General features: G+C 36.4%; 1 long non-coding RNA gene and 1 pseudogene across 1 annotated transcript in view; one reads left to right on the top strand and one right to left on the bottom strand.

The window, feature by feature from the left end:
* Positions 1–603: 603 nt before the first annotated feature.
* The window catches only part of LOC112206244 (uncharacterized), a 177,696-nt gene continuing 154,767 nt past the window's right edge, over positions 604–23,532 (bottom strand). The window contains exon 3 of the long non-coding RNA XR_002940442.2: positions 604–676. This is a non-coding gene — a long non-coding RNA (uncharacterized LOC112206244). The remainder of the gene's footprint in view (positions 677–23,532) is intronic.
* On the top strand, positions 7,543–8,017 carry LOC107969389 (dynein light chain roadblock-type 1-like; annotated as a pseudogene).

The raw sequence follows: 23,532 nt of genomic DNA, 5'->3' as shown, positions 1-23,532 counted from the left end.
TTAGGTGTAGTGTTTCAGCTTCAAATTAACTGAGATAATCAGCAGCCTGTATGTATACAGCACCTGAGTATTTTCCTTATAAGATCACTACACTAACAGGTGCACCCATGTTACAGCCTCAAATTATATCAGACTTCACCATGAAAACACACGTTTGGATTTCACTTTTGCACTTGTGATAAAACTGTTGTTGAAACTGTCTGATGTAATCACCCAATGGACCTTTCATAAGATCCCAATCAAGACAATTCCCCTTGTATTTAATAAATAGAAAATCTATATAGTCCAAGAAATGTGGATTATTTCTCCCAAGTCAATAAATCTTAGTTGGGGGGTGGGGGAAATGTGGGGTTTTTTGAGAAACTATTTTGTGCAAGCAGTGTCTCTAACTTCAAGGAAATCAATTTAGTGGGACACAGACTCTAAGAAAGTTAATTTTAAAACAATGCAATAAATCCAGTGCTAGAAATATACATAGGTTGCTATGGAAGCAAGAAGATAAGTTCTGTAAGTAATTACATTTCCATTTCTGCCTTAGCTATAGGAAGATAAGAGCTAAGCTCTGTGCTCGATTACAGCAACGTCACTTACCACAGCATGTTTGCTGCTTCTTTCTCCTCCAATTTACTTTGTCCATTTTATACTTTATAATTCATTGCACTATGTCTTGTTTCTGCTAAATGAAAAACAAGGTTAAAGGATTTAGCTAAAAACGCATAATTTAAAAAATTTCTTACCAGATATTACTACTTTAAAAATTTTTTAAAAAATTATGGGATATGAAGAAAAATAATGAGTATTTAGTAGTGATATTATATTCCATAAACATGTGTATTCTAAATAGAAGAGTGTTAAAAGATGAAAAAATAAGAATTTAAAAGTAAATGTAAGGCATTAGGTATAATTTATACAATCTGTTTGGCGGTAGAGTGATAAGTGAAGTGACCCACAACCTCATTTCTCTAAGAGGAACAAGTCTATTGATATAATGAAGCAAAAAGCTCAGTGCTTTTTATTATGGATCTCACTTAATTTTAAAGAGCCACCTGGAAGCTAGCTAATAGAATGATCCTCATATTCTGCTATGAGTACATTAGCTCATCCCAGATTCTAATCTCCATAAAGTCCACTGTCTTAGCACTATTGCTCAGACCTACTAGTCACCTAATGTCATAAGATGTGCTGCTTTAGAGATAAGAAAAATGCTGTTTTCTTATAGAGAAGTCTGCGGTTTGAGTGACATCTTATTTAATCGTGATAGCTCAATTCACACTGGTATCTACCAGCTCTATACAATCCCCTTCCTGGGCAGTTTGGAAAATAAAACAAATCCTACTGGTCCAAATAAATATAGATCCCCTAACTGAGATATCAGTTTTGGGGATGTTGCTTTAACCAGCTGAGCTTTCTGGTGGCCTACACTTTACTTTTCTTCCCTCAGATTTTGTTCTACAAAGTAGTAAATAAAATAACATTAACGATAATATACATTTTCATCTCCTATTTTATTCTCCACTCTTTAAAAGTCAAGCATTTTTAGGAGGGTAGCTTTATGACGGGTAACTTTAGAGGGTAGCTTTATGAAGCTATAGATGCAGTACATATTAACATATCACTCAGCTCTGTCATTTTCTAGCTGAGTAATCTCTCTCTTACAAGATACTCAATTACTCTGTGCCTCGGTTTTCTTATCTATAAAATGGGAAATCTAAAAATACTTATTGAAGAAATTTAATACATTTTTAAAAAGTGAAGTGCTTAGAACAATGCATTCAAATACTAAGTTCTGTGAAAGAACTATTGATTTTGTTATTGGCATTGTTATGCTATTATCATACTTATTAAGGAAAATAGCAGAATGCATTTGTGATATGCAGAAGATGTCCTGGCTTAGGTGCCAGATGAATGACAAAACCTTCCAGTTGTTAATTCCAAAATGTCCCTGCACCATGCATGCAATCTTGTCAATTTAACATTCAGCCAAAGGTTTCAGTGACTCAGAGTACTTTCAATATAATTTACAGCATCCGATGAACTGGTGGGTGTTTTCTTCCCTGATAATCAGAATTGCTTACATAACAGTGTCTTTATTGCTTTAAAAATAAATTTGAAGCTCATTGAAGCAGCCATATAACCTTTAGAGCAGCATATTTGTGTTTATTTTCCAAAACTTTATTTTCTACCCTCACCCTGATTCTGTTTCTGTTAATAGTTATGTTTTAATGTGTGTGTCCTTGTGTACGCTGTCACAAATACTTTGTGAAAGTTATTAATACACAATAAGCAATAACTTTCTTTTGTACTTTACTAAAAGATCCTGTGTTACCTATGGGAAGAAATAAATCCATGAATGATCATCCTTGCCAATCTCTCTGTGAGCTCTTTCGAATTATACCTTCACTGTCTTGGCAGTGCCCATCGTATATTTTAACCAAAGGTTCCATGAATGAAATAAAAGTAGATAATAAGAATAGAGATAACAAAACGGAATTTCGAATAATTTACTTGTTGCAAAATCACTTCCTGATTGTATGACTTCACTGTTATTCAATGTTTATATGAACGGAGAAGATAGTCATCAAACAAATTTCAAAATAAACAAATAAAAGACTTTCTGTGATAATAAAAAACAAATGCTATAGCATATTTAAGTTTAAATTATAAAAGTAAAACTGTATGTACTTCCCCTTTCACCATTTCCAAGTAATCACGCCTGTAAAAAGGTGTTATGATCTCATGCCTCTTTGGTAGCTCTTCCCTTCCTTAGCTTCCAGGCATTAGCGGCTGTTTCCTCAGTAGTAAAACTGGGTACAGGGCTGCCGCATACTCAGGCTATGTTCATTGATGTAACAAGTGCCAACTTTTCCAAATACATTTTCTAGCCAGGACACCACGCAATATGTTATAGGAGTTCTCCAAAACAAATGATGATTTACGGACTTCTTTCTGCAGTAGCACTAAGTCTCCTGCTACAACATACAAAAATAATAATAAAGGATGCAGTATTAAAAATGAAGTGTCATACTTCTGAAGTCCGCTTCTATTTTCAGAGCTTATACTTACAACGACGCTGGTTTTGTTACCCCCTCTCACAGCCCTGCAAAATTATCCAGAAGTACATAGTCCTGAAGCCGCCAAAGTTTCTAACGGTTTTATTTCAAAGTGCACACTCACACATACATAAGCCTGATGAAAACTATCTTCTAATGCTCAGCCCCTGAAATGATTTCCAGGTTACCAAGCATGTATGAAAGTTTTTATGAAAATGGAAAGAACATTGAATTACCATTCATTGATTTGCTCATTATTTGCCAGATATAGGTAAATATCTGTTTGCCTATGTTAGGGATACATGAGTGAACAAAGCAAAAGACTCTTCCACCATGGACATTCCTTCCTCACTCAGGGATGGATGAATAGTTGGATGGATGGATGGATGGATGGGTGAAAAGAATAGATAGATAGATAGATAGGCAGACAGACAGACAGAATGAAGTATATCAAAAAATGGTAGGTACATTGGAGATAAACAGAGTACAAAAACAGGTTGCTAGTTGGATAAAGTCTGACTGATAATCTGATATTCAAAGAGGAAACTGAAAGAGGTGAAGAATCCTGGCATGCAGATATTTAGATGAGGAACATTGAAGAAGAAGCAACAGTGAGTGAAAGGCCCTGATCCAACCTAGCATCCCTGTGAATTTCAGAGAGTGAGCCAAAGGAAGAGTGGTGAATGCTGAAGTCAGAAAAGTAATGAGTGAGCCTGATCAGCTACCATAACAAATTTGGCAATTGATCTGAAGGCAAAGGGCAGCCATTGGGTTGTTTTTGAGCAGAAGAGAAATAAGATCTAACTTACATTTTAAAGGGATACCTTGGTTGTTGTGTAAGAACACAGCATGGGAAGAAACAGAAAGGCCAGATGGGAGAATATTTCAACAATGCAGGCAAGAGATGACAGCACCAGGGTGCAGAATGGTAACAGTAGAAATGGTGACATCATAGATATGTATGAAAGGTAAGCATTAAGGATGTTCGATATTGGATATGACATGTGACAGAAAGAGATGCATAATGTCGGCTTCCTAAGTGTGGGATCTAAATGGTAGAGTTGCTTGAGCTCGGAAAGCATGGGAGAGGAGTAAGTCTTGGGGTTTGGAAAGATTATAAATTGGGTTATGGACATGATAATTTTCAGACCTACAAATATATTAACCTTGAGTTTAAAATGACACCATTGTTTTTACAAATGATATTTACCTTAATAAATCATATTTCTTTTTTTTTCTGAGATGGAATCTCACTCTGTTGCCCAGGCTGAATGCAGTGGCGTGATCTCTGCTCACTGCAACCTCCACCTCCCGGGTTCTGTCACCTCAGCCTCCCAAGTAGCTGAGATTACAGGCATGCACCACCATGCCGGGCTAATTTTTGTATTTTTAGTAGAGATGAGATTTCACCATGTTGGCCAGGCTGGTCTCGAACTCCCGACCTCAGGTGGTCCACCTGCCTCAGCCTCCCAAAGTGCTAGGATTACAGGTAAGAGTCACAGTGCCCGGCCTAAAATTATATTTTCAAATTTGCTTTGTCTGGATTCTTTTCTTATTCTCAGTAGCTCAGTAGAAACCACTGACAAAAGTTAGGAAAGCTCATACGCAAAATATGTCAATAATTATCCAATATAATTTATCTAGGACATGATTTTTACATTTATTTGGAGCAATAATATCCTTTCTTAAAATCCTGCTCCTATTTTGGTCTCTAATTTCTCCTTATCAGTGTTTGTTTCCCCCTCTTTGCCTGTGACCAAGATTGCCTTTGTGTTCCCCTCAGGTTGACAGCTTTAGACAAGTTTTATCCTGACTCTAGGTCCCTGACCTATCTTTTTCTTAGAGTATTTACTTTAGAAAACTTTCCATTATTAATTCTTTCACTGACACTTGAAGAAGTAAAGCTCCTCTCGGTCTCTTACCACTTTAAACACCCAAAAAATGTCTTTTTCAAATACCTAAGAGCCATCTCTTTCAAGTGTAATGCAATCAAGAAAGAGCTTCTACCTTCCAGTTTCTGTGGAAGGGTAGGAGCCTAGCAAATACAGGTCGCCGCCTCATTGACCAACCTCCCGCTTACACATTTCACTACTTTTTTTTCTTTTTTCTTTTTTTTAAAGATGGAGTCTTGCTCTGTTGCCAGGCTGGAGTGCAGCAGCGCGATCTCGGCTCACTGCAACCTCCGCCTCCCGGGTTCAAGCGATTCTCTTGCCTCAGCCTCTTGAGCACCTGGGACTACAGGCGTGCACTATCATGCCCAGGTAATTTTTGCATTTTTAGTAGAGATGGGGTTTCATCATGTTGGGCAGGATGGTCTCGATCTCCTGACCTCGTGGTCCGCCCGCCTCGGCCTCCCAAAGTGCTGGGATTACAGGCATGAGCCACCGCGCCCGGCCCACACTTCACTACTTTTCTATTAGCTCACCCCAGCATTTAAAAATCCTCCTGCCTTCTATTTCAGCAGAATTGAGTTAAATCTCTCTTCTTTATTTCAACAGTCTTGAACAAAGTCTTCCTTGTTTGTTTAACTCCATCTAGTGGAATTTTCCTTGACATCTGAAGAAGTTTCTTGACGGAGAAGTAAAATATTAATAAAATACAAATTAAAGGCTTCTGTTCTCTCCTTTTATCCATTGGGGAATCTATGAAATATCAGCAAATCCATTGTTCTTATGCAGACTGCATCTTGGCCTATACTTCTAATACTCATTTGTCCTTAACATTTTTAAATTCAAGGCTTGGTAGATACACTAAATAGTTTCTTACAAAAGATTGTATGCTATGATCAGCAACAGAATGGAGGGCTTCAGGTCTATCCAATATTCTAGTTTCTGAATTTCCCTTTACTCTAGATAAAATAAGAAGAGTAGTCAACTCTCTCTCAATTAAGTATTCACTGGCTGTCCATACTGCCTGTCTTACCATAGATTTTTCTTTCTTTAATTTTCTAAATATCATATAGCATTTCTAAACATTGGAGAGAGTATTATAATAATGCTGCTGTGGCTGCTGCTGTAGCTTATAGATAGTGATAATAAGAGCTACTATATATGAAGGTATCTTTCTATGCTAGCCCTATACTAATTACTGTACACATATAAACACATTTAATTCTCACAAAGCCATGTGAAGTAAATACTATCATGCTTTGCACCCGTTTTAAAGATGGTGAAACTTAAGAATTAGAAGGTAAACAATTTGCTTAGGATTACAGTGAGAAAGTAGTCTTTTCCTATACACCAAGTTCTTTCTACAGCCAATGCTCTTGCACAGAACCACTGCATTTTGAACCTTGACTCACTAATTATTAAATTTCCCTTTTGAAGTATTTAAACCTGCTGAAGTTTCAGCGAATTCATATTTAAATATGTATAAAAAATGCTACCCAGGACTTTGTTGGACGTAAAGGAGCTCATCCATATTCACTCCGTAGCACAATACTCAACCAAAATAAACATCAATAGTAGCATTTAACTTTTCAGAACTTTGGTTTACTTACTACATTCATCCAAAATGCTATACTATTATCTCGTAAGACTTTACAAGTCCAAGACACTGGTACATTATTATGTATCATTCTGACTCTCATGAACCAGGAATGGGCATTACCACACATAGAAACATCTGTGATTCTATTTGAGTTGAGAAGCATGTAGAAACCTGGACAAGAGAACTGAGAATTTTGAAAATTAATTTCTTATTCTGATAAGGTAGTCAAGAGACAACTAAGGCAGTTCAGAAAAAAACTGAGAAATTACAGTGAGGAGTTTGGGAATGAAAGTCAGAGAGATCTAGTAGGTCACAAAACAGTGTTCCCAGCCAGATTTGTGATTCCTGTTTTTTGAATGCAAATGGAAAGTGTGCTCGCGTGAATCAATGAAGGGATTTCCTACTGACATCACTGAATTCCCCCTTGCTGGCTTTGAAGTTAGCTCAAATTTGATGTTTCAGATACTTTAAGAAGTAGGAAAAAGTTTGTTAGCAAAATGTCAAACTTTGTGAATTTGACAAATTCCTGTTTTCCAAAGTTGGAAAACTTGCCTTTTCTTTTCTCAGTGTAATCATTTTACAGCAAGTACTACTACTGGCTTTCAGTGGTACTAAAATGCCATTCTGAATGAATGGGGACAACATTATTTCAAATAACATGAATATTACATCAGGACAATGTTGCACAAGATGAGTTTTTCTCAAAGCTTTCTTTTCATCTGCTTAGAAACTAAATATATGCTTCATTTTTTTTGTAACATCTGCAAACTACTTCAATAATTAGATACCCTTTCCTCGATTCTTTAATGTAGGAGATACTTGAAGCTCAGCTGCTGTTAAACAGCACTTTATCTGTCTTGTATCTGATTGCTGTTGAAAGCACCAAGTTGTCACTGATCCAATAGAAGTCTGCTCCCTTGTCTGTTATTCAAAAACTACTGTAGCAGAAAGGCATGGGACTGGGCTGAGTGTTGGTGACATGGAGCTACCAGATCAGTCCAAAATGGCAGAGGTGAAGGAGACACCTGTAATGACTTCACACCCAGAAGGGAGTGCAGGGATTCATCGTAGTGAACACAGAAGTGACTGGCTCCTACTCAGCCATCACCCCCATGGGGGACAAATTATAACAAATGAGTAGCTAATGCTACCACACTCAGGAAGATACAGATATAGAGCCAGGCCTCGTGGGATCCTGGTGTGCACACAGTTGCCATCTAGAACCCAACAGCAGCCCTAGTGATCCAGTTGTTTTACTCCTTAAAGGTATTCCCATCAAAAGTACCGTGGGCAATCCCACCACCACACAGTATGCCAGCCTCATGCACAACTTCACCTGGAAGGCACAGAGTACCATGAATGAAATCGATCCCTAGAATGACCTTACCTTCCTTCAAATCTGCTCCATGAAGAATGAAACTATGGTTGCACCAGATAAAGACTATCTCCTGATTGTGATTCAGAATCCAAGGGAATAAATCACTCTTTTGGCCCTTGTATCATTCAGTAATTTAATGCCCTCCAAGATTAATAATGCTAATTAAGTCAATGGAGTGGCACATAGAAATTGCCTTAGAGCCCACTCAAAACAATACAGTCACACAAATGGGCTGGCATCTCCGCCCACCCCACCAAAGGATTCCCTCTGCTGTGCCAATTTTTCTCAGGTTTCCCGGGAGGGCCCTCTTTCCTCGTTTCCAGATTTTGGAGCAAGAGCTTGTAAGAAGTCCACCCCCAGCTTCCTTCTGAACTTCAGTTCATTTTTTTGCCCTTGGAAAACATTGTTTTTCTTTAACTAAAAAGCACCAAAATACTAACCAAAAAAAGTGTACATAAAATAGCCTTGAAAAATCTATTTTAAAAACTTCCAAACACACATACAACTGTTAAAAAAGAAAACCTGTTATAGACACACACATATACACACTTACATAAAGAGAGCAAGTAAGGAAGTGTGGACAATATCCACTTTATTATCCTTATGTCCTATTCTCTTGCCCATGTTTATACTTTATATCACTTGTGCTGAGAACTTTTAAGACATTCATTTATTGTTCTTACACACACACATACATAATACATATATAGTCACATACATACATATATACACACACAGGTTTGTGTTTGCATGTATGTTTATATATTATTTATACATATTTGTGTACTGATATGGTTTGGATTTGTGTCCCCACTCAAATCTCATGTCAAATTGTAATCTCCAGTTTTAGAGAGGGGGCCTGGTGGGAGGTGACTAAATCATGGACGGATTTCCCTCTTCCTGTTTTCATGATAGTGAGTTCTCATGATATCTGGTTGTTTAAAAGTGTAAGCACCTTCCCTTTCATTCGCTTCCTCCTGCTCCAGCCATGTAGAATGTGCCTGCTTCTCCTTCATCTTCTACCATGATTGTAAGTCTCCTGAGGTCTCCCCAGCCATGCTTCCTGTACAGCCTATGAAACTGAGCCAATTAAACTTCTTCTCTTTATAAATTACCCAGCCTCAGGTAGTTATTTATTGCAATGTGAGAATAGACTAATTACACATGCAATGTTTCAAATATATGCCTACAAGTATTTCCTTTTATTTAAAAAAGTAACACATCATCAAGTGTGCAGTTCAGAAAACACAATGTAATTTGTTCATTAACAAAATACTCTTTGGAATCTGACTGACTGTAGAACCCCTGCTGTGAACTTCGCTAGCTGTGTGTGACTTGTAAAAAGTCACTTAATCTCTTTTAGCCTTATTTTTCTCGCTATTATACAAATAATAACAGAGCCTATCAAATATGGTTGTTGAGAGGGCTAAATGAGAGGTGATTATCAAATTACCAGGTAAAATAATAATATTCAACGAATGTTAGCTGTCTAAAAAAATGATGCTTACTCCCACATTCATTGATAGTTACCATTAATATTTGGGGATTTCTATAATTAAAGCTTTGGATACAAATGTAGATATAGTGATATCTATATTTCTGCTCTGTTTTCTCAGATTTTTATATTTGTCTATGTGGCTTCCATTTATCAGGGAGCCAATGGTAGTAGCTATATTTTCTTATTTTCTGTATTCTTGATGCTCTGGTGCTTGTAGCCTCTCAGCCGAGGGAGAAGCTGCCCTACCCAGGGCTAGTGAGTTCTTAGAGACACTAAAGGGCACAGCTGAAGCATGTCTTTCCTATGCAAACCAACCCATCCCAAATCACTGCCTTATTGAATTCTCACACACCAAGCCAATGTTTCCCCTGCTGTTATCCCAGGACCAGGTACTAGGCAACCAGAGACTGCTCCTACATCCCAAAGCCCACCAGAATTATTCAAAGCAACCAGTCTTAAACTGTGCACTCTGGCCAGCCTTGCCTTTCCCACAGAAACTCCAAATAAGCCTCCGGCCTAGACTTTCCTCTTGTTGCTCTCTCTTCTGACCACATTGGTGCTTTCCTCTGTGGTCCTGAGTGACATTTAGTGATTCCTCTCTCTGGTGCCTCTCATTGTAATACACTTCTTACCTCAAAGTCTCACTCTTGTCTCCTCCTGTGGCTGCACCAACTTTACCATACCATATCCAACACATACATTCTTAGAACATGGATATATTCTTTACAAGGCAGGTCTTATACTATATGTGCTGTTTTACCGGTTGCTTTATTGTTTAACTATAACTGTATCTAATGAGCACTTTCTTTGCTAGTAAATAGAAATATACATCATTTTTAAACACCTGCCTTCTATTTTATTTAAATAGATTTACCATGATTATTTAAATACACTTATTATTTAAGGAGTTACAAATGACATATATTGTTCTTTTGTGACCGTAATAGGTCCATTGCCTGATGTGTGGTAAGTCAATATGTCAACACGAAGGTTGCAGCAGAGAAAGAGTTTTAATTGTAAGGCCACTGAACCAGGAAGTGGGAGGAAACCTACAATTCATCTCCCTAAGGAGTTTGGAGCTAGAGATTTCTAGGGGCCTGGAGTAAGCTGAGGTGTTGGGATCCTGGATTGATCAAAGAGTGCAGGGGAGGTCATGGAATGGGAGATGAAAAAGCTGCATTCTCATGCTGATTCGATTCCTCGGCAGGGGTCTTCAGACTGGTTGGTATCAGCCCTTCCCCTGAAATTCAAGATCTGAAAAACATCTTAAGCAATTCTTAAACAAAAGCACTATAGCTCTAACATTAGAGAACCTATCTGTAGGAACAGTGGAGATGTAAATGGTCAGTATCTAATGCTATTGAGTTTAGGTTACAAGAAAGTGGGTCAAAATATGGCCTGATTAATGCTTAATTATAACCACACTTCTGTCCAGAACCTGGCACGTAATTCATGTTAACCCTGCAAGGACAGTTTCACTTTAATAAAATATGCGACAAAAGACCCCAGTGTTTATTCTGTTATGCCAGGCACTGTGTTCATTGTTGGTGATTCCATGGAAGCCAAGGGAGTGAAGACTTCTATCCTTGTGGCTAGCTTTATAATAGACAACCTCAGATGTGAATCTCAGTGCACTTGTCAGAAGTTTTTGGTATACATTTCTAAAAGTGGAATACAGACACACACACACACACACACAAACACACATCTGTATATATTTGAATCATCTTTCAGAAAGATAAATAAGTCATAGATAACACAAACAAATAAAAACACATCGCATGCTCATGGATGGGTAGAATAAATATTGTTAAAATGACCATATCAAACCATGTACCCCAAAAAAATACATGCATTCACTTCTGTTTCAAATAACAATATGTATGTATGTATTCATTAAAGACTCACCTCTAGCTGTTTTAAAAACGCCAATTCTAAACCAAGTGACTTACTCTGCGTCACGTAGCTTATGAAATGCATAAGCAAGATTAAAGTATAAGTCTTTTAATCCCCAATTTGGAATTACTGTGCAAAATGCATTCTCACTCAGAAATAATCACAAGTACTTGATCGTAAGTATCACAGACTCCTTAAAGATCTGTTTGCTTTTTCTTTCTCATCTAAACTTGGGAGGTGAGAAAAAGAGAGCAAATGCTAAGCTTGCAAATGTGTTATAAGAGACAAAATTGGCTTGCCAGTCAGAATCTGTGGACCACAAGTTGAGGTAGTGCAACAAAATATTGCCACCAGAAAATATAGTGGTAAAGAAAGGGTCTTGAGGCTGAAACTCAAGTACCAGAGTTTGTATTCTGGCTTACACATTCTATAAATGTTGGCTATTATCACTACTGTTATTACTAATAAGAAAATTGTTATTTTCGTGAGAAACAAACCCTGCTGTTGCTTCTCTATTGGCTTCCCTTTCTTCCAAAGCATAAGATACACCAGGGAAGGCCCAGGACACAGGAGCAGACAGAAGGTAACAGAAGAAGATGAGCACTGGGGAGAGCCTGCAGTAGCCTGAACCTCCTCATTATTCAATTTCCCCAAGAACCTACAGGAGTTTCAACTACTGCTTTTGTGGTTCGTTGACATTTCATTAAGGATAGCTTTTTTTTTTTCTGGCTTTTGCTTTTGGTTTTTTTTTTGGTAGTGGTATTCATGAAGTGTGGGGAGAAAGAGGTTTTGCTTCCATACCATCAGCATTTTCTGAAAATTTCCTGGGCCATTCTACTTTCTTCTTCTGGTCTGTTGATCTCTTAAATCCATAATATTTTTTCTCTCCCTCTTTCTGCCTGAGGTATTGTCTGCTGTTGCTGTTGCTGATATTTTTTAGATCTTAAAAGCAGCATCTTTGGGCTGGGGGCAGTGGCTCAAGCCTGTAATCCCAGCACTGTGGGAGGCCGAAGAGGGTGGATCACGAGGTCAGGAGTTCAAGACCAGCCTGGCCAAGAGGGTGAAACCCCGTTTCTACTAAAAATACAAAAAAATAGCCAGGCAAGGTGGCCTGTGATCTCAGCTACTCAGGAAGCTGAGGCAGATAATTGCTTGAACCTGAGAGACAGAGGTTGCAGTGAGCCAAGATTGTGCCACTGCACTCCAGCTTAGGCAACAGAGTGAGACTCTGTCTCAAAAAAAAAAAAAAAAAAAAAAAGCAGCAGCATCTTTGTTTTCTTTACTAATGACTCAGGGTTAGAGCTTCAACCATATCCCAATGTATTACCCAGTATTCAGATCCTTGCAGCATTTTGAAACATATGTGTGATATTTTGTTTCCATATTGTAATACCCAGAATTCAAACTGAAATATACATCATTCCAGCTGAAGAGGCAGGTGGTGTTTAGCCAGAGAAATGGCCTAACAGAAGTGGTATTTAAAGAAGATTAACCTGCAAACATGTGCAGGAGAGATTAGGTTACAGGAACAAGCTGAATTTGCCAAAGGTTGTTCCACACTGTAGATTCAAGCCATTTTGGTCCCTGGCTCTGTCTGGTTTAGAAAATCAAGATGCTCTGTGGTTTACCCATTGCCATTTAAAATATTTTAGTGATTATGAGGGAAGTAGTTTTTATCAAGGCTTTCCTTAGCTGTACAATCCTGGATATCCTTTATAAATAAGAGGAACCACTGAGAAGTGCAGATCTTTCTTGGAACCTATATGAGATGAGTGGAAGAGCAGTTTTGAGAGGGATGACAAACTGCAACTTTTGAATCTTTTTTTTTCTTTTTTAGATGGGGTCTTGCTCTGTTGCCCAAGCTTACTACAACCTCTACCTCCCAGGCTCAAGCGATTCTCAGGCCTCAGGCTCCCAAATAGCTGGGACCACAGATGTACATCATCATGCCCAGCTAGTTTTTGTATTTTTGGCAAAGACAGCGTTTTGCCATGTTGTCCAGGCTGGTCTTGAACTCCTAAGCTCAAGTGATCTGCCTGCCTCGGCCTCCCAAAGTGCTAGGATTACAGGAGTGAGCCCGAGAGCCCAGCCATGCAACTTTTGAATCTTAATAAAGAAGTACCAACGTTTACAGTGATCAGTTTGGAAAGGAGGTAAATAGGAATCAGTGCTACATCACTTTACTGTGTCAAACTAATGAAATTCCAACCTTTTTTTTCCTCTTACAGGTAGAACAGTTCGAGTCATTAATATTCATCTGTATATTAAAATTTCTAAATAATTACTGGCTTAGGAGAAGGAAATGTCATTTTTAATTATAGAAATCCATTGTCATTATTAGAAAAAAATTCTACTTTTATTTTATGCATCATTTTGTATATAAAAAGACTAAATGCAACAGAAAATGATAGAAAATGCACATATAAAATATGTAACATTCTGAGTCTATTAATTTAGGACTAAAACAGATAAGTAAAACCTTTGCTGTTCATCAACATTCTTTGCTTTTATATAAAGAGTGGTCTCTTCTTAGTCTGAGAGATTATGAAATAAAATGTAACAAAATCCCTTTATCTGCCTGATAAGAGGGATATTTTAAATAAAGCACATATTTCACTATGATCTATGAATAACAGAAGTGGTTTCTTACTAATGTAATAATAATTATAATTAGGTCTCCAGATAAAAGCTCAAGAGATCAAGGCTAAGTAGAGTCCTTATTAACTTAAAAATTCATAGTTATTCCTGAATTAAACAAATGACTAATAGTTACACGGGAACGTTCTCACCGCTCTCTGCTAAATGGCATGAAAAATTAGAACACCCCATTTGTGATTGACAGTCCAGTGAAATCTATTTACAATATGAAATAAGGACCTCCTTCTGTAATTTAAGCAGATGGCCCTTTGTGGCTTTAGAGAATACCTGAGTCACATTCATTTCAGAATAATATTTTGGGACCCTGTTTCATCAAACCCTTTCATTGCCCCTTCGACATCCCCCCAACCTCCTGTCACCATGTCATGGGGTTAAAGTACAAATGTTTCTCGACTTTTAATGGGGTTATGTTCTGTGCCAATAAACTCACTGCAAGTTGAAAATATCGTTCAGTTGAAATTGCACTTAATACATCTAACCTATGAAAATGTTCTCAGAACACTTTCCTTAGTCTACAATTGGGCAGAGTCATCTGGCAACATGGTACACAGTAGAGTACTTGTATGATCTTGATCCTGTAACTGACTGGAAGCTGCAGCTCCTTGCAGTTGCCCAGCATGGCAAGAGAGTATCCTACTACACATTGCTAGCCCAGGAAAAGCTAGCCTATACTTTAAAACTATGTATTCTACGGAATGCTTATTGCTTTTGCCCCATTATAAAGTCAAAAAATTTAAAGTTGAAACACTGTAGGTGAGGAACTGTCTGTATTAAAGAGAATGGAATATATTTTCCTTAGTTTTTACTTAAAAAAATGGTTGTACCAGATTGCATTTAAATAATGCTACATTATGAAATATATCAGACACATAAAATCTAAAAACAATATTGTTAACTAACAATTCTGTACCTACCATAAACCTTGAAAGATAAAGCTGTACAAATATAATAAAGACCTTGGAGTTAATCTCTGGTAGCATTTCCATCACTCACGACCAGAGTCTTGATTTTGGTAATGCAACTGTACATATTTATTATATATAAATGCAATAATAAGCAGTATTGCTTTATGTCATTTAAAATTATATATAAAAATATCTTACCATGTAGATCCTCATATAGCTGATTTATTTTTATTCAATATTGTGTTTGTGTGATTTAGTACCTTTAGTTTCTTCATTTCACCGAATATGGCACTTCACTCTATTATCATGCCCTAATTTATTTTTCCATGTTCCTGCTGATTGACACTGGTCATTTCTAGATATTCCCTAGTAGAAACAGTATCACTGTGAACATTCTAGTATATAATTTTGTCCACATGTGTGAAAACTTCTTCTATGTATTTCATCCATTCTAAAAAGCAATTTTTAAAAAACATTTCAACACCTCTAAAACTGAAGTCTCCTAATTTCCAGTGCTCTAACAATAATAATTGGAAGTATATTTTCAGTAGAATGGATGAGCCAAAAAGGTATTAAGATCTGCAATGTTCCAGCTATCAAAAAAATTGCTTATAATGTGTTTGTATGAATCTGCACTGCCATTAAAGTATATGAGAATTCCACTTGCCCCATACACTCCTCAACACGTGGTATAGTCAGACATACCCATTGACTTATGGGTATGAAATGTCAACTCATTGTCATTTTTGCATGTATTTACTATTCTCACAACCTTTCCTATGAGTTTCCTCTTAAATCTTCCTTCTTGTTCCTTTTTAAAAAGGAATCTTACTTTTTCTTATTGATATCCTCTGTGGCAACATATATTAATAGAAACAGAAAGGTTTCTGGCCTGTAATTTTGCTTTTTAACAGCTCTCAAGCCAATTGATATTGTTTTTGTTTTCATTTGGTTTGGTTTGGTTTGTGGGTTTTCGTTTGTTTTGGGCAATCACTGTTTTCTTTCTGGTTGCTTTGAATTTATTTATGTGCATGTTTAACATAATTTGTCTAGGTTTGACTTATTCTGAAAATCTTGTACTTTTTAATAATTTTGAATAAAAAATTAGTCTTTTAAACCTCTAGAAAAATTTTTATTACTTTCTCTTCAATTATTACTTCTTACTCATTCTTTACATCCCATCCCCTGGGAACTCTAATTGGATATTTTTATTCTATACTTCATTTCCCTTTGACTTCTTTTTCATATTTTCACCTTTCACTCTCTATCTCCCTTTGTCTCAGTGCTTATAGAGTAGATGCCCTTATGTACTATATTCTGAGTGACTTCATTAGATACAATTTTTAGTTCACTCATTTTTCCTTCAATTATTTAAACAATATGTTAATTCATCCATTATATTTTTAAAGGGCTTTATTTCCAAAAATTATGCTTAATTCTTTTCAAATTTGCCTATTCCCTTTTCTCCTTTTTATCATTTTTCTAATATTTTTATTTCCTTGACACTTCCTATTATCCTAAATATGAATTGTTTTATAATCAGTAATCTAATTATCTGAAGTTCTTGAGAGAATTAATTCTGTAGTTAATGGCTTCTGCTTTTTCTTACTAATTTGATTATTTTCCCATGTCTTACATGATTTTAGAATAGGAGCTTATATTCAGCCCAGTATTATCACTGAGCAGTTTGGTATATCTGAACTGACCGTGGTAAAGGTCAAGTGGCTACCACTTAATTGCCTTTGTGGGGCTCCTATACTCAAGACACCCAAGGGCACCTAACCCACCTAAGCCAAGACAAATTTAAGTTTATTGATAAAAACTCAAAATCATACAATATGAAGACAAACTAGAAAAGTCAAATCTATGGACTAGAGTAAGATTTAATGTTATCTTTGAAGAGGCAAGGATTCCTAGTCTGGTTGATTGAACTGTAGAAAAAGATATTCAGAGCAGTAAGTGATGATCCTGAGTAATAATCCTCAAGCTGATGTTGACTTTTCTTTACAGAATTGGAAATCTATTGATTTTGTGGAATAATAATTAAATAATTATAAAACCCTGAGTGAATTCATTTTAACAAATAAAATTAGGCCAATTTATTTAACCCAAATAACCAATTATTTCCATTTAAAACTTAGATTTAATGTATAGTTTTTAAAAAGATTGATGACTTTTGAAGTTTAGAGTTGTTTTTAATATGTACTCACAGAATAATAACACATTGAAATTCTTTAATAGCTTCATTATATTTATGTTGTGAAAAATCTAACAACCAACTAAACATGATACATAGATCTAAGAAGGGAAGGAAACATGCTGCCAAATATAAGAATTATAATGTGTAAATACCCTTCTAATACACCTTTCACAGGGGAGTCCAGGCACTTTTAAAAAGTAGTAACTTTTTAGTATAACATTTCAGGGGAATGAGAAAGATCCACTGATGTTATACATTATTTTTAATTTAAAAAAATTTTACATCCAGAGGGTTCATGTGCAGGTTTGTTACATGGGTATATTGCATGTCAGTAAGGCTTGGTGTACTAATGATCCTATCACCAAGATAGTGAGCATAGTACCCAATAGGTATCCAACCCATGCTCCCCTCCCCACACCCCCCCTTCAAGTAGTCCCCAGTGTCCACATGTTCCCTTCTTTGTGTCCACATGTATTCAATGTTTATCTCACACATATAAGTAAGAATATGCAATATTTGGTTTTCTCTTCCAGTGTTAATTCACATTGTTGCAATGGACAAGCTTTCATTCCTTTTTATGGCTGTGTGCTATTCCATCATTTATATACACCACATTTTCTTCATCCAGCCCACCATTAATGAACATCTTGGTTGACTCCATGTCTTCAGTATCATAAACAGTGCTGCAATGAACATACTAGCTGTATTAGTCCATTCTCACACTGCTATAAAGACATAGCCAAGACTGCATAATATATAAAGGAAAGAGGTTTAATTGATTCACAGTTCTGCATGGCTGGTGGTGGGGGGGGTGCTCAGAAAATTTAAAATCACGGCAGAAGGTGAGAGTGAAGCAAAGGCACATCTTACAAGGCAGCAGGTGAGGGAGAGCAAAGGAGCAAAGGGAGAAGAGCCTCCTAGAAAACCGTCAGATCTCCTGAGAACCCACTCACTATCACAAGAACAGCATGGGGTAAACCACCACCATGATCCAATCACCTCCTATCAGATCCTGGCCTTCACACATAAAGATTATGGGGATTACATTCAAGATGAGATTTGGGTGGGGACACAGAGCCAAACCATATCACTATTGCATGTGTCTTTCAGGTAGAAATATTTATTTTAATTTCAGTATATACCTGATAGTGGAACTACTGGGTTGAATGGTAGTTTCATTTCAAGGTCTTTGAGAAATATCCACACTACTTTCCACAGTGGCTGAACAAATTTCTTCATACCAACAGTGTATATGTATTCCGTTTTCTCCACAGCATTTTGTCCTGTGTAGTGACACAAAGGTGTTCTCTGAATTTCCCAAATTTGCATGTGGTTGACCTCTCTAGCAAGATTGGGAAAATTTTTGTGGACTATATCCTTAAACATGCTTTCCAAGCTACTTGCTCTCCCTCCTTCAGTTTCTGGAATGTCAATGAGTCATAGACTTGGTCCCTTTATATAATCTCATCTTTCTGAGAGGTTTTGTTCATTTTGAATTTTTTAAATTGTTCTCTGCCTGTGTTGCTTCAAAGGAGTGGTCTTCAAGCTCTGAGATCCTTTCCTTAGCTTGGTTTATTCTGTAGTTAATACTTACAACTGCATTTTGAAATTCCTGTAGTGAATTTTTCATTTCCAGAGGTTCCATTTCTTTCTTTCTTAAAATGATTGTGTCGTCTTTCAACTCTTGGATCATTTTACTGTTTTCCTTGGATTGGGCTTCATCCTTCTCTTGTATCTCAAGATTCTGAATTCTATGTCTGATATTGGTGCCATTTCACATTGGTTATGATCCATTGCTAAGAAGCAAGTGTGATGGTTTAGAGCTAAGTTGACACACTGGCTTTTAGAGTTGCCAGATTTCTTGCACTGTTTTTGTTTTTCATCTATGTGGGCTGATGATTCTTTATCCTTTGAAGTAGCTGTCCTTTGGATGGGGATTTTTGTTTTTATGCTCTTCATTGACCTTGAGGCTTTGACTGTGGTGCAAGTTAGAGATAGGTGAACAGCTTCATTGCTGGATGGTTTCAAGGGGCAAGGCTCAGCTCTGGACTCCTGGGCTGTCTGCTTTAACCCTAGGGGACTGGGAATGGGTCAGTGGCTTTGCTCTTCGGTCATCTGAAGTCAAGCCCCATCTGGGTTGGAGGGTTGGAGGTTTTCCCTAACCACTAGCAACAGCCCTCCATAGGGGATCACGGAGGGGCCACTGGCGTAGGTGCTCCAGTGCAGGTGCCCGGGGTACCATTGGTGGGAGGCTCTCTGGCTGGGGTAGCTGGATTGTCATGGCACTCCAGCAAGGGTTGCAGTAGCATCTCAGGTGATAGTCATTCTGCTGGAGGGCTGAAATTCTTTATTTAAGAGCCTGACCCAAACATAATTGCAGAAATTAGTATATTTTGGTTACAAGGAAAGAGGTGATTTGAAAATTGAGAAGTCCATGTTTGAATCACACTGTTGAAGTAATAATTCATATTTCTAAATCAAAGGTAATATTTTAAAAGCTACAGAGAAAATTGACTGCTTACAGTAGATTTCAATATATACCTGAGATCCTAAAGAAAATAATGGAGAGAAATAGAATCATATTTACTTTCAGAACTTTAAAGAGGATCTTATTTTTAGTTCTTATAATTGATACTATCTATCAAAAAGCATAGTTGATTTTAAGCATATCAATCTAAATTTTGTTTTAAAATGACCATACTACATTTATTAGTTGTTTGCTTACAGATTTTTTTTCTGTGTTCTACACAGATATCAGAAAGTTGAATGATATAGAATATGGTGTTGTTCCCTTTGGGAGTAGAATAAAATAGGGGTAAGCATTTAAGATTACTACTTTTATTTTGTTTGTGGTTATTTTGCCTTATTGATGCCCTTCATTTTATCTTCATAAAAATTTAGCTCTGTATCAAACTGCCCTTTCGTGTAGAAAACATTTACAAATGTATGCATCTATATTTCCAAGGAATGTTTCTATGAAACCATAACTCAATTAATTAGTCTTACCCAATATAATTAATAAAATGGAAAGATTGTGTGGGGTCTGAGACAATACAATATGACTTTAAATTCTATCTCTATTGCTTATTAGCTGTGCAGTCTTCAACAAGCCATTTAACTAAGCTGGATTTCACTTATTTAGTCTATAATTTGGGAATAATATTATGACTTCATTGAAGGGATTACTGTGACAACAATTGGCACACAGCACTAATTTAATGTTGGCTACTCTTATTCCAAAAAATTAAAACTTAGTAGAATTGAGTTAACAGAATGAATGGTTAAATAATTTTCTAAGGGATGGCCAGCACATTTCTAAATAACTATCTTTTTTAACAACTAACTAGAAAATTTACCAAAATCTTCTCCTTTGAAATATTTCCTCTGTGACTAATAGAAGAAAGCTTATAGTCAAAAGTTTTACTGAGAAGGGGAGAGAAAGAGACAGACAGAGAGAGACAGAGAGAGATTGAGATAGAAAGGATGTGAGCATTCTCAAAACAGATAAAAAGAAATGTATCTCTGACATTACTTTTCATAGATGACCAGCCCTGGGGCAGCTTCAGAGGCCACTCTGTTCTGCTATTCAGATGAAATTGCACAAAATAACAGGCAGCCCAATCACTCTCTGCTTTTGTGTGTAATTTTAGTCTCCTTGCAAATAGCTAGTTTATTTGTACTCTAAGAAGATTGGATTTTGAAAGAGAGATTACAAGTTAAGTGGTTGTATAAATTTTTTTCCTGTTTTCTCCTTAAGTGGTAACAGCATAGTTTTAAGATCCTAAAAGTTTTGTTTGTTTTACTCTACAGAAAAGTTACTCCCAACTTTAATCATTAATTACTGGAAACATTTTAATTTTGTTTTTGTTTTGCCACATATATGGTAATACTTTAGAAAGTACAGCTTATTGTTGACTTGTCAAATACACCCTTTGAAGAAGTGAAAAATCAATAGTCAGTGGTAAGTTGCTTTTGAAAATATGGTTCCATCCTAAATTATCATCAATGAATACATATGCTTTTACTTTTTTTTCTTTTCTTTTTTTTTTTTTGAGACAGAGTCTCACTCTGTCACCCAGGCTGGAATGTAGTGGCATTATCTCGGCTCAACGCAACCTCTGTCTCCTGGGTTCAAGTGATTCTCATGCCTCAGCCTCCCAAGTAGCCAGAATTACAGATGTGCACCACTATGCAGAGCTAATTTTTGTATTTTTTAGTAAAGACAGAGTTTCACCATGTTGGCCAGGCTGGTCTCCAACTCCTGGCCTCAAGTGATCCACCTGGCTGGGCCTCCCAAAGTGCTGGGATTACAGGAATGAGCTACCTCACCCAGCCTACGTATGCCTTAAAAGATCGCAAAAGAAAAGTAAACATTAAAGTTTTGGCATTTTCATTTCATGAACTACTGCAATTTTTTGCAATTATGTAATTATTAGCAATCCCAATTATGCTGCAATTTTTTAAATGAGTTAATTCTATTTATCAATGTGGAGAAAACACCAATATACTTTTTAATAAAAAGCAAGTCACTGAATAACACCTACAATATAATATCATTTTGTTCAAGCACGCACAACATACACATACAAAATATTTCTATGTGTATGTATAAAAATTAACTCAGGATTGATTAAAGACTTAAACTAAGACCTAAAACCGTAGAACTTTCAGAAGAAAACCTAGGAAAAATGTTTTTGAACATTGGCCTAGGCAAGAAATTTATGATTAAGACCCCAAAGCAAATGTAACGAAAACAAAAATAAATAAATGAGGCTTAATTAAACTAAAAGGCTTCCGCACAGCAAAAGAATCAACAGAGCAAATGGACAACCTACAGATTTAGAGAAAATATTTGCACACTATACATCCAACAAAGGATTAATATCCACAATCTGGTAGTGTGGTGCAAAAGTTACTGTGGCTTTTCCATTGAAAGTAATGCCAAAAACCACAGTTACTTTTGCACCAACCTATACAAGGAAATCAAATCAGCAATAAAAAAGGAATAATCTCATTAAAAAGTGGGCAGATGACATGAACAGACATTTTTTTAAAAGATGCTATACAAATGACCAACAAACTGATGAAAAAAATGTTTAACATCAATAATCATCAGAGAAATGCATATACAACCACAATGAGATATCATCCTACCCCAGTTAGAATGGCCATTATTAAAAAGTCAAAAAACTGTAGATATTGGTATGGATACAGTAAAAAGTGTACCCGTATACACTGTTGGTGGGAATGTAAACTAGCACAATCTCTGTGGAAAACAGCATGGAGATTTCTCAAAGATCTAAAAGTTGATCTACCATTCAATAAAGCAATCCCACTACTGGGTATTCACCTAAAGAAAATGAAGTGATTTTATCAAAAAGACATCTGCATGCATATGTTTATCACAGCACAAATCACAATTGCAAAGATATGGAATCAATCTAAGTGCCCATCAACTGACGAGTGGATAAAGAAAATGTGATATACAATGGGATACTACTGATCCATAAGAAAAGAACAAAACAATATCTTTTGTAGCAACTTGGATGGAACTGGAGGCCATTATCCTAAGTGAAGTAACTCAGAAGCAGAAAATCAAATACCACATGTTCTCACTTATTAGTGGGGGATAAGCTATGGGTATGCAGGGGCATACACAGTAGTATCATGAACATTGGAGACTCAGAAGGAAGGAGGATGGGAAGGGAATGAGTGATGAACAGGTATTTATTGGATACAATGTATACTATTCAGGTGATGGGTATACTTAAAAAGTCCAGACTTTACCACAATGCAATTCATCAAGATACCCAAAACTATGTGTGCCCCTAAATCTACTGAAAAAAATTTCCAAGTGTAAATTCATCAAAATATGTGCTTACTGAGCTCTGAAATGAAACACACCACACTTAGAGCAGAAGTTATCTCTAGGTAAAAGAAGAAGTAGCTTTAGCTTTAACTATTATGTTTGTATATAACAACATACTTTTTGTTAAAAAATGCCTTCTTATCTTACTTTTGTAATTTAAACATCAAAAGTTTCAGTAGATAGTTATATCTTTATGTGTCTTTGATTCATTAAAGCTGGTGTCTCTAATAAATAGATTTTTCATAATGACCTATAATAAACAAAGTGTCTTTTCTATGTGGTTTCAAAAGAATTATTTTTTTCAGAAATTAAAAATACCCATTTACAAGATATTGTTTTAAGAAAGTAAATATGGCTGGTAGTTTATCTTTTATCAACATTTTCATTCTCTGAGATTTAGAATGAATCATCTAAAGATTAAAGTAAAGCAAAAATTGCTTTTCTGAGATCAAAGTAAAATTGAAAAGAGTGGGAGTTAAAGACCAGCTTGGCCAAGATGGAGAAACCCCATTTCTATTTACAAATACAAAGATTAGCCCGGCATGGTGGTGGGCGCCTGTAATCCCAACTACTCGGGAGGCTGAGGCAG

The sequence above is a fragment of the Pan troglodytes genome, chromosome 17, assembly GCF_028858775.2.
Source record: "Pan troglodytes isolate AG18354 chromosome 17, NHGRI_mPanTro3-v2.0_pri, whole genome shotgun sequence".
Classification (NCBI taxonomy): Eukaryota; Metazoa; Chordata; class Mammalia; order Primates; family Hominidae; genus Pan; species Pan troglodytes.
The sequence above is the reverse complement of the archived record's forward strand: the minus strand, read 5'-3'. Positions and strand labels throughout refer to the sequence as shown.